We start from the raw sequence: 10,934 nt of genomic DNA on the forward strand, positions 1-10,934 counted from the left end.
ACAACAATAATGCCAAGCTATTCTTACAGAAATTAGATTCTCTGGACATGAAATTGAAAGTAATTTGCAAATATTTTTTAACATATGATTTAGAGTGATGTTTTTGGTCACACAGACTCCCAAAATAATCATGAAGTCGTTGTTGACGAAGCTCAACTTCTAAGATACGCCATCCAATTCCATCAATATTAGTTGTTGACGAAGCTGAACTTCTAAGATACGCCCTCCAATCCCATCAAGATGATCAAAACCAAGAAAGTCCTGTGAACATACAGCATTGGTAGGTCGCTTCTCCATTCCATAAGGGTGGCTATTATGTCTTTTTCTGATGAGGTGTATTTTTTATGTCCAACATAGGTCTTTCCAGGTTTCGGTTTTAGGTGTATTTAATCAGTCATTATCAGTTTAGTAAAGGAAGTTGATAGCTCTCTACGCTGACCCCACACTGTTTGAAACAATCTTTTATGTCATTTTAAAATGGTCTTAAATTTGATTTTCTATGAGGCAAGTCTCACACTCATTAATGCGGTCCGCTTATATATATCTACCATTAAATTTAAACAAATTTACATCTCGCCGCCTACCATTAAATTTAAATAAATTTATATCTAATGATAAATATATACAATCGAAGTGATTACTAAACCTATAACCCGTTAAATATTGGTTGCCATCTCACACTCTTATTTGTACTCTTTACTGCGGTATATTAACATAAAATACATTACTAAAAGCCAAAACAATGAGCGGTGGCGTTCCCAAAATTTACGGGCACCTAAAGATCACAATGAGAATGGTCAATGTAAATATAATATTAACAATATCATAATAATATGGTAATATTTATTGTTTTAAGTGTTAGTTTAATTGGTGTGTTTGTTGTTAAATGTCTTTTTATGGGAGGTTATATGGTTAATTCTTTTTCTCGAATCTTTTTGTCAGGCCCACGAGTCGGGCATGCCAGGTGGGCGCATTTAACCGACGGGTCGGCGGGAGTTAGCACAGGCGCACGACAGCCGAGCGACGAGTTGGGCGGTTGAATGGCGAGTTGAGGGTGCGTGCGAACAGTGTGACGAGCCAACCGAATGAAGGAAACGTGAGACACAAAAGTCATCTTGTGAAAATGACTAAGTGTTGGGCAGTGGAAAGTTTATATGTGGGGGCGGTCCCACACATGGGCGCCCACACCATGGGTCGACCCAAAGTTGGGGCGAGTTGGACGAAACAGTGGGTCAGCTTGGTGCGTCAACGCCCCAAATGATGGGCCAACTGCCATATAAGTAAAGCGTTGGAATGGTGGCAAAAGGCATCAATCAAGTGAAATTTCCAAGTGTTCATGCAAGCTAGAGGGCGAGCTAACTTGGAGAGGATTGAAATTTGGCAAAGCGTAGGCAGACTCTTGCGCTAAAGCACTGAGCCAAGGAGAATGCAAAAAATGGAGCCGCAGCTCGTGTGAAGGCGTTCGGGCGAGTACGTGCGAGGGCGTCAGGCTGAACGACCGATCGGGTGAGGGCATCAGGTCGAACAACCGAACAGGCGAGGGCATCTGAGGGCGTTTGTTTGAACTACCGTTCAGGCGAAGTCATTCGAAGACATTCGGGCGAAGTCATGCGAAGGAGTTCGGGCAAGGGTGCCAAGATGAATGACCGAACGGGTGAAATCGTTCGAAGACGTTCGAGTGAAGTCTTGCAAGGCCATTCGAGTGAGGGCGTGCGAGGGAGCCGGGCCAAACGATCAAACATGCGAGGGCGTCAGGTCAAACGATCAAACGGGCGAGAGCGTGCAAGGGTGCCAGGCTGAATGACTGAACGGGCGAGGTTGGTTTGAACGTCTGAACGGGCGAGGGCGTGCGAGGGTGTCCACCTGAACGGGTTGAGGGCGTTTGGCTAAACGAGCTGCAGGCGAACGACATGCTGAACAGTGCGACGGTGAACGAGGTGCGATGGGCGGAAGTATCCTTAGGCACTCCGAACGGTGGTTTGGGTAGTCCAAATGGTGCAGGCCGACTTGCACGAGTTGACAGAGATTGTACCAAGGAAACTTGGGGTTTCCTACAAAGACTGTAAAACTGAATATTTTGTGAAGTATTGATATTATCGGGAAGACTCATATTTCATGGAGTTGCCCCTCCCGATTTATTATCTGCTATACATATATGTTAAAGATAATAATGATGAATGAATGATGGTAATGTGAATGTTTCCGTTGTGTTAAAAGAAAGTATACTTAGAAAGTCGAAAAATAATCTAGTATAGAAAGTAGGCATAGTCCACGATCACAAGTATTGTTAAAAAGAAAGTGGTCGGTGGTGCTGCACCTTCTATAGTGTGGTTGGAAGAGTACTGCTAGTGTAGGGGCGTGACAGGTGGTATCAGAGCCCTGATTCAGAGAATCGGATTTGCAGAAAAGTTGATCCCACTGCACTTCGTGACAGGTTTAATAGGGGTGAATCTTCGTGCTTGGGCCAAGCTGAACGACAAGACATGGCAGGTTTGGAAGAATGTGAAGGGAAGCTCTTGCTGACCTTATACAGGCTGAAGCTGATGAAAGAGGTGAACCCACGTATTTGAGGTGAACTTGAAGTCTTGGAAAGGAATGTTGAGGATGAACTTCTTCGACTTGGTTGGGGAATGGAGTAGGATGTAGTTGCGGATTGTGATGACGAAGAAGAGGAAGCCGTGATGTTTGAGGATGTTGTAGACATGACAATGATGGAGGATGAACTTGAAATTGTTCAAGTTGGGCTAGGATCATACAGTTTGCAGACATTGGTGGATGAGGAAACTCACATGGAGGAGCCTCATGATGAAGTAAGTACTACTTACACTTGTGTTTCATTGGAGCTTTTGGTAAATGGGCCGTATGCAGGAAAGGGAAAAATCAGTTTGCCGATGCGATGGAGGATCTTACCATGGATCTCTACGATCAGACTTTGTATGGAGAGGCAAGGACCATTGACTGTTTCAAAGCTTGCTTGGTCTATTTGTGACCTTATGGCAGAAGGTGCAAATTCCCATGACAAGGGAAGAATGTGATGATCGTTACGGAGGAATGGGTCATGCTTTAGCCATATGGAGAATTGGCTAGGTGCCCGACATGACTCATGGACAGATTGGAGAAGGGCACACACATGTGTATGATGATACTTGGGTGGACTTCTCATGGCCGAGACCAAGAGGAAGTCTTTGTGGAACCTTCAGTGGGGGAGCCATGGTGGGAGAAACTCATGTGATGATGATATGTTTTGGGTGACTAAGTTCACTAGACTAGATTGCAAACTTGGATGAGGATGACCGATTGTTGTGATGGGTCCACTTAGTTGGACAACATGGGAAACTTGAGTCATGGACATCGAGTTGGAGACATGGAGTGCGGTAGTCTTATGCAAGGAAATTATGTAGGAGCACTTGTAGAGGTGTCACTTATGGGCATCCAATGAGAAGTGCCAAGGCAAGGATGTTGCGCAGGTGGATTTTCTGATGTGACATGAAGACTTTTATTTATGAGCCGATGGAGAGGTTGTGCACTCTTGTACAACAAGTGCATGGAATTGGTTGGATTTGTGGGCAGACTATGGAGCATTGCTGATATGTTGGTTGGAGATGATTCATGGAGCTCATGATGACATGAGGTTGTGACTTTTGAGGACTTCATATTATGGTGGACTCAGAGGATCTGATGCATTGAGGAGCTGAGGTCAGGGACTTTGATGTAGTATGGGGTGCATACTTTTGAGTACATGTATGGGTGTGCTTGAAAGAGTGACTTGATGTGGAGGATCAATATGAGACACTTTGGAGTAACGAGTTGTAGCGATGATGATGCCTTGGTGGCAACACTTGGGCATAGGTTGAGCCGAGACTTAACCACTTTTTACACATGGGAGCTGATTGGTTTCTAACCATGGGCAGCACATGGATGATGAGACAGGTGTATACTTGTTTTTGTGGCAGGCTTGAGAAATGACACATTACAAATATGATAGATGTTGCTTCATGGACCTGGATGTGGCACATCGAGAGTCAGTTTGATGAGAGGATATCTTCATTTTGAGGAGATGGATTTTACATATATGGATGATGATGTTGGGATAGATGTGGCTGATTTCATGTAGCACATTGACACTGAACATTATGGATAGCATATTGCAGATGAGAAGGAGTTTACTTCATGGACCTGGGCATGACTTACTTAGATGGAGATTGATTCTTGATCAAGTTGATGTTGTGACAGGAGGCTAAAAGAAATGACCGATGATGGCATGAGGAGGTTCATTGTCATGGTTTGGATGTGACAGTTGGATTAGCTACCCAACTAGTTTGATTCATGGTCGTTAGCAGTGTACCGAGGTGTGTTTGACTTGTGTTGAAGTATCATGGTAGCAGTTCACATGAGAACAATACATGATGGGGTCGACACAATATGTTGCAGTGAGAATGTAGCTTGAGTTGGACGGGCCAACCTTCCACAATGGGAGAAGCATGTGGGGATTGCGATGGATGTGGTTGATGATCATGGATTGAGGAGACTTTCTGATTCATGGAGACATGAACCTTTATTGTTTGTGCAATGGTAGAGCAGAGGTAGGCAGCATGGGCATCCTTGGATGTTGGAGCTAGCGACACTTTGCAATATTGTATCATGGTGTTGTCGAGGATGACAACCATTTAGAGCGGGGGAGTATGTCAGGCCCAGGAGTCGGGCGTGCTGGGCGGATGCATTTAATCGACAGGTCAGCGGTAGTTAGCACAGGCACACAACGGGCGAGCGACGAGCTGGGCGGTTGAACGGCGAGTTGAGGGCGCGTGCAAATGGTGCGACAAGCTGATCAAACAAAGGAAACATGTGACACGAAAGTCATCTTGTGAAAATGACTAAGTGTTGGGTGATGGAAAGTTTATATATGGGGGCGATCTCGCACATGGGTGCCCACACCATGGGCCGACGCGAAGTTGGGGCGAGTTGGACAAAACGGTGGGTTGGCTTGGTGAGCTGACGCCCCAAATGATGGGTCAACCACCGTATAAGTAAAGCGTTGGAATGGTGGTAAAAGGCATCAATCAAGTGAAGTTTCCAAGTGTTCATGCGAACTAACTTGGAGAGGACTCAAATTTGGCAAAATGCAGGCAGAATCTTGGGCCGAAGCACTAAGTCGGGGCAAACGCAGAAAATGGAGCCATAGGTCGTGCGAACACGTTCGAATGATGACGTCAGGCCGAACGACTAAACGAGCAAGGGTGTCGGGCCGAACGAGCAAACAGGCGAGGGCATTTATCTGAACGACCGTTTGGGTGAAGTCGTTTGAAGATGCTTGGGCGAAGTCATGCGAAGGCATTCGTGCGCGGGCGCCAGGTCGAATGACTAAACGGGGGAAGTCATTCAAAGACGTTCAGGCAAAGTCATGTGAAGGCATTCGTGCGAGGGCACCAGGGCGAACAATTGAACGGGCCAGGGCATGCAAGGGCATTGGGCCAAACGATCAAATGAGTGAGGGCGTGCAAGGGCACCAGGCTGAACGACTAAACGAGCATGGGTGGTTTGAACGTTTGAACGGGCGAGGGCGTGCGAGCGCGTGCGAGGGCATCCTCCTGAACGAGTTTAGGACATTCGGTTGAACGAGTTGCAGGTGAATGGCGTGCTGAACTGTCCGACAATGAACAAGGTGCGAAGGGCAGAAGTATCCTTGGGAACTCCGAACAGTGGTTCAGGCAGTCTGAACGGTGTAGACCGACTTGCATGAGTTGATAGAGATTGTACCAAGGAAACTTGGGGTTTCCTACAAAGACTATAAAACTGAATATTTTGTGAAGTATTCATATTATTGGGCAGACTCATATTTCTGGGAGTTGCCCCTCCCGGATTATTATCCGTTGTGCATATATGTTAAAGATAATAATGATGAATCAATGATGTTAATGTGAAAGTTTCCATTGTGTTAAAAAAATATATACTTGAAAAGTCAGAAAATAATCTAAGTATAGAAAGTAGGCATAGTCCACGATTGCAAGTATTGTTAAAAAGAAAGTGGTCAGTGGTGCCGCACCTCTTATAGTGCGGTTGGAAAAGTATCGCCAGTGTAGGAGCGTGACACTCTTGGATTAAGCTCTGATATTCTAACCAATCAGATTTGATTCCCTTCCTGGTTAATCTGTCCATATTTTCATATATAAACATGATAGCAGTTATAGATTCAGAAATCCATTCATTATTATAATTTGATTTTTAATTAAATCTTTCGTTAGGTTTAAAAACTCGCTTTTCTGAAAATGCGTGTTTGTTCAAGTTGCATATCGTGGGATAACGATGATTCAAAGCGTCTATATTGTGTATCCTCCATGGTTTCAAAGCATAATTTTTCTTTCACCTGCAATTTTAACTGATATCTGTAATTCAAACCATTGTAATTTTCGAATTTAAAGATGTGTTGAATTTGAAGTTTCACCATGATACTAAATTGCAATCTGAATTCTCCATTATTTTAAAGTATATATATATATATATATATATATATATATATATATATATATATATATATATATTAACCGGGTAGTTACAATTTTAACTTATATCTGTAATTTCACCCATTGTTTTTGAATTCTTATTAGTAAATATATAACTATAATATTAATATATAATCATAATTTTTTATTATATGATAATAATAATTATTATATTTTAATAATATCAATAATATGATAAGCTATTAAAGAATTATAAATCTAACCTAACACAAATATTAAAGGTTTAGATGGTATTATAATTTGAATTAATTAAGACTAAGTAATAACTCAAATTTAGAAGAAAGGCTTAAAAGCAAGAGGAAAAAAATAGAAAGCACCATATACACAATTTAACCTCGGATTTGATTTAATCTAGTGGTTGAGGTAAAACATTAAATTAGTTTAATATCTCAATTTCTCAAGTCCACTACAAAAACCATCTAAACATTAAAACATGGAAATGTGTCAATCATTTGGAATTCAACTATCTCCCTTAGGAAAATGCCAATCCTGATGCGGTCCGTGAAACGCAAAGATGTCAAAACCTTGAAAACCCTAGGTCTAAATGTAGAATCGCTAAAAGTATGCCAAGTGTTGAAGGTGAACCTCGGAACAAAGAGCTGGTTCCTTTGTTGTCGTTGTTCTAACTTCTAAGTCGAGTAATTTATGCTCTATTTTTAGGCTTTTCAAATTAAGTTATCTATTTTATATATTTTATATTTTTGAGTTAAGATGCTTATTTTACAGTCTAATGTGTAGTGTAAGTTTATTCATTAGCTTGTGTTTGTTTAAAATAAAAATTTATATTCTAAATAAATAAATAATGTCGATTATAATTAAAAAAATGAATATGTTGTAAAGTAATTAGAAGTGAAAAATATGTAAACTAGAGATGTAAATCTTATATTTTTCAAAAATATTTCAACAAGAGATTTAAATAAACTATTTCAAGATCTATGTTAACTAATTTATATCCATATCAACTTCATATATATGGATATATTAGAAAAAAATTAACTTCTATGGTTAAAATTTTTATTTGGTCTTACACATACTCCATTTAGCATTCAAAAATACAATTGAAAAAATGAACAATAACATATTGTATTTTGCACTTAAAAAATTATAAGTAAAGAAATTTTGACTTATCTTAAATTCGTATTTTAAATAGATCTATGCTAGTTATTTTCCATCTCTAACTTTTCTAAATTAAATTATCCATTTTTTAATTAATATGTTTTTGTTTGGACATCATCAAGTAGCTTTTATTGAATGCATAGTTAAAATAATAAATATTTTATTAAGTTTTAAGCGGGGATTATAACTGCAACATCTTGATTTTTATGTAGAAATCCTGGTTGAATGATCTTGGTAATTTATTTGAAGCAATTGTTTTACCATTGTTTAGTTTTAAAAAAATCTCAACAATTTATGCTCATCATGTGCTATTACGTCAAGAATTGGTGGAAATTTTTTGGGATAAATGGAAAGCACTTTAGTTAATGATTATTTTTTTAATTTTGAGGAGATACTTAAAATTTTTTGCATCTTATTTTGAAAAGTTTTCTTTCAAGACATGATATATTGAATTAATAAATTTAATTTAATTATTTTACTTAAATAATATTTGTTATAATAATTTTAGATTTGCTTAGTTGTGATTATTTCTGGTTACCATATTTAGGTTAAGTAGATTGTTTGAAAACTGAGATTTTTATAAATGCCAGAAAGAAACCAAAAAACTAGACCAATGAATTATTGTGTTTTATTTGAGAAAAACCACCATTTAAGTTATTATAAAAAAATTGCATGACAACACCAATTTTTTTACACAAAAGATAAAGTAACGAATAAAAAAATCTACACAAAAGATAAAGTAACGAATCAAAATCAAATGAGCATCATCAAATTTCGTCTACATAGACAAGTTGAATTTGAAATTCCAAACACACACCAATGAGAATGAGAACTGTTACTGGGCTATTCTTAAGTGAAAACTGTTACTGGGCTATTCTTAAGTGAATTGCAGATTTTCTGAATATTTGAAAATTTTACAGTTAATTTTTTTGACCACGTTAATATTTTTAACTATTAGAAAAGTCTGCAATCAACTTAAACTCACCGCTGTCACTGTAAAAATAGTAAGTGCATTAAAATTAAAATTTGACTGGCGGTGGATTGTGAAAATAGTAAGTGCATTGAAAAACTGACGTTTAATATTTTACAATGTGCTACGTCGCCGTGAATTGATAGATGCGGCCCACGTATAGCTCCTTACCTTTCTTCAAGCCATCCTTCTTTGAATTTTAATTTACTTGTGACTTTCAGCTTCCGTTGACGAGGTGGAGTAATTAATATTATAAAATTGAGTTGCATTTGTCAAAAGTGTATCTTGAAATTCCATGGCAGCATTTTCCATTTTCATATGATAACAACATTTCCCTGTATTTTAATTTTCAAAGGTCTCTATCACCCTCAACATTTTTAAAAGTGGGTGTCGTAGTTGGTATTTTCGCCGCAATTTACTTTGAAAACTCTGTTTGGCGTTTCCAAAACTCTGGATATTCTGAACATTTTCTGCATATTGCCTAGATAACGAGACAATTATATTTATATTCTGGATTTCTTTGATTTTTCATTTTATAATGGGATAAACGTTTTCACTCTTTCTTGGCTGCTTAACGGATAAGAAGGAATCGCAACGTATGAAGAATATGGCAGACTGATGATACCGGTCATATTAGGCTTCGTCTAAATATTATATATGTTTTTGGAGTTATTAGTAGTATAATATGAAGTGAGGTTTCTAGATAATATTTAAAATAATTTTTGGGAAAATCATTTTAATTAAAAAATTGTGTATTATCTTAAATATTCTTTTCTTTTCAAATTATTGTTTTTAAATTTTAGTTTTTATAAATACAATAAATAACAAACTTGTTATTATTTTTTCTGAAACAATTTTATTTTTTTCTCTATATACAATAGTTTAGATTAAATGCATATTGTCTTTTATAGAGAAGTTATTTTTTTAAAACAATGAATCAAGAAAAATATCTCACAATTGATATAAATGAATATAAAATATATTTAATTAAAAATAAAGTACAAATATATTTAATTAAAAATAAACTACAATATTATTGATTAATTTATGTTCAAACACAATGTAATGGAACTACCAACTTCCACTCTTTAAAAAATTATGTGATCAAGTTGAAAAGTTAGATGAAAAGTTAGAGGAAGGAGCTTCAAGGAAATTGCCAAAATGAAAATGGATAAGATGGGATCGAGGTCGTTGAATTTTGACATCAACTATCCCAAAATAATTGTACGTCTTAAACTCTTAAACTATGAAAGTCACCTGCACAACGTCCAAAAGAAGAGCTAACAAAAATATGAATTGTAGACATTTCTTAAACAGGAAAAAAATTAGTTATTCCATCGTTATTGGTGAGATAAAATAATGTGCGAGATTCAAAACAACTAACTTTCTCGAGAATAACCATCAATCACTAAATAATTTTATCTAAAATGTTAAATACTTTATCCCCAAGAATTATAGTAACACGTTTATAGCCAATTAATATAGTAAGAGATGGCAGGAATAAAGGAAGAATCCCCATATAGGCAGAATAATAAATTGTCACAGACGTAAAAGTAATCTGATCTGTGATGGCTTGAGTAAAGCGAAGAAATTTAGAAAATCAAGCCTACGTTAGTAGACATTTGATCTATTATTAATAAAGAAAAGTTTACAGTATATTTTGTGATGTGAAAAAGGTGTATATTTATTTTCAAATTCTATAAATTGTTGTAATAACATTGTTTGCACAATATGGATGCCAAACTTTTGTGAAAAAATATATTTTCACACAAAATCCTTTTCCATTTAATCAGCCACAAAGTGTTTTCACACAAAATCCTTTCCCATTTAATCAGCCACCAAGTGTTGGAGAATGAAGAAGGATAGCATTAAAAAACCATTACTTATATAAAAAAAAATTAAGGAACCATTTGTTGTGCAAGTGTAGAATAGCTGGTAAAATCATTAACATGTTGAATAAAAGACCTGGGAAACATTTATAAGAAAACATAAAATTTTAAAGAGTTTATATATTTTGGATAAAATGTGATAAACGTTATCAAAAAGATGGATTTTATTTGGAATTATATTTCTTCTATAAGTACACCAACCTGTTTGGAGTTGCACCCAATAACAAGGATTTCCTTGGTTGCAATATGAAAGGTAATTATTTGGAAAAAAAATGTTTTGGTTTTGCACTTTATTTTGTCTCTTGTAAAAAATTATCAAAAAAAACTTAAAATTTATGGGGTTTATATATTTTGTAGAAAATATTGATAATTTTTTTCAAAAAGGTTAAGTTTAATTGGGCTCATATTTCTTCTAAAAGCACACCTTGAGGTTTGGAG

The sequence above is a fragment of the Pinus tabuliformis genome, chromosome 2_1 (genome assembly GCF_031772625.1).
Source record: "Pinus tabuliformis cultivar Carrire ecotype Pingquan chromosome 2_1, CPIR1, whole genome shotgun sequence".
NCBI lineage: Eukaryota > Viridiplantae > Streptophyta > Pinopsida > Pinales > Pinaceae > Pinus > Pinus tabuliformis.